Raw genomic sequence first — 2534 nt, forward strand, 5'->3', positions numbered from 1 at the left:
GTGACCATTTTTGTAAGACCTCCGTGGTTGCCCTCAATCACGCTGTGATTCGCAAAACGGTCGGTATTCCGCAAATAGCTAGGGACCTTTTTACACTAGCCAGTGCGTTCACGCGTCTACACAATTATAAATGCTCTTCGTTTTTGCTTTCTAAGCTCTTCTCCGATTGTAACAGGGTTTAAAATCGTAGTAAATTACTGTTGGGGGACGGTAAATAGGTTTGGTAAAATGTACATTTAAGCAGATAAGTTATTGGGAGCGTTATCAAACGTTGTTTTTATAGGGCGCGCGGGTGGTAAATTCACGTGGTTTATTCGTAGTGCGACGTGGATGGGAATCGAAGTGGTTACTTAGGTACCTAATGGTGGATACTTTCCACAATGTAGCTATTCGTAATGGAACGAAGGAAGTAAAGGGGTTTTTTTGGGCCGTACGAGCACTACGTGCAGTATCTTAGTGGTGCGATATAGGCACGTTTTAGTAATAATTTAGGGTTGTACTAAGTTACTGTGTTATTTATATACTATCTATAGGTACATATAATATAATACTGACTATAGGAAATTGAAAAAAACAAATGCGGGCACCTACGCACTATAAATACAAAGTAGGTACATTAAATTAATATACAGAAAAAAAATGTTAGTTACGTACCTACCAGACACTTTTTTAGAATGTCCCTATAGCACAATCGGAATAAGACTAACCTCGAAATCTCTAGAACAGTCTTGAAATTCTTGTATGTCTTGGTATGTATGTTAGTTCAATTTTAAACTATGAGAATCGGAGCTCGGTTGAATCGACTTCATCATATTATAAATCATTGGGGCATTTTAACTACAGTGAAGTACCTCTTTGACTGGACTAAGTATCGTCAGGAGACAAGCAAAAGGTCACTAATCACTAAAAAAAAATGTAACAAAAATGTACCTTCTTTTAGTACTAATATGGCTATGAACTTGTGGTGGTACTTTTAGTACTAATATGGCTATGAACTTGTGGTGGTACTTAGTGTCTTTTGCTTGTCACCCGACGGTATAATCTACGATGGCGTCCAGCTAAGGCTAGCCATGGTATAATAATATACTCCGCCTGGTACTCCATTCCCGTCTTTTCTAGGTCACCTAACTGACACGGGCCTACGCCATCATGCGACAGCGCTATATGATAATATGCGATAGTGCTATATATAGCGGCCATGTTGTTGTGACGTAGGCCCGTGTCACTCTGGGAATGGAAGACCATGTTTTATTAGACTATGAGGCTAGCCTTGGCCGATTCAATTTGGCGCAACGGCATGCCAGCAGGATATTATTTATTAAACATTGCTGCAGATATAGGTACCTACTCGCCGACTAGATAGAGACATTCGAAATCCTTGTTTATATGGAATTGACAAATTAAAATTCAAAATAAAACTAAAAACTGTCAATACATCGTTAATAAACATAACTTTCCCTTCATGTGTATGTTCCTACCTAATAATAATTGCATAATTATTTTCCGTTGTATTTTCACGGCAACGTACGAACGCGTCTTGCCATTTCAGTCAGTCTCGGTACAAAAAGTACCGAGGTTGATTGAAGTAGCATGACAAATAAGTACGAATGTTTCCGAGAAAATACGAAGGAAAACAATTATGCACTACATCTTTATATACCTATATGTATGTTGCATATCTATTTATATTTAATATACACTCATGAACGAATATAGAGGAACGTGAGAAAAAGTTTAATTACCATTATTAGTTTAGGTGCTGTAATCCAGTAATTAAACGTAAAGTAGCATCCTATGCACTGTAATAGTAGATTGTACAACAAGGGCATAAAGTGGCCCATTTTTATCCGAGGCAATTTTTTGGTCGGAGCGAAGCGAAGACCAAAATAGTAGACGAAGGTAAAAATGGACATTTATGCCCTTGTTGTACACTCTGCTTTTCACTTCGATTGCGAGGAAAATAAAACACATTTTCACGGCAATTTACACCACGAAATTGTCGTAAAGCGAAAGAACATAATACATAACCAATTCCCGCCAACTAATCTTTTTAACTTTTTTTTTTAATTTTCAACTTGTGATCAGAGTTTCAGACGCTTGGTTTTCTGCCAAGTCAAACATTTCGGAGCATTTTTGAACGATAATCGACTCCTATTTTATGTGATTTACTAAATTTTATGACAGAAAATACGGATTTCTAATAAATTGTAGCAAAAATAAAATAACATAACAAGTTTTGTCATCTACACAATTTTATTGCTCAGTAAAATTGTGCAATATGTATTAACTGTTTGGCTGTTGAGACCGATTACCTTAGTCTTAGAAGAAAATTTTACTTTTATGCTCTAGAGCATAAAATGCGATTTTATGTCGTCTACGCACGACATAAAGGTGCACTTTTTGAGCATGAGAAGTGAAAATAATATTTTCATCACACTTGCTCAGTAAATGTGGAATTGCACGCAGGTTTAGCGGGAGTTACAGAAAAAGCGTTCTCCCTAGGGAGTTATGAAGTTTCTATAGTGCCATAATTA

The sequence above is a fragment of the Cydia splendana genome, chromosome 8, assembly GCF_910591565.1.
Source record: "Cydia splendana chromosome 8, ilCydSple1.2, whole genome shotgun sequence".
Lineage (NCBI taxonomy): Eukaryota > Metazoa > Arthropoda > Insecta > Lepidoptera > Tortricidae > Cydia > Cydia splendana.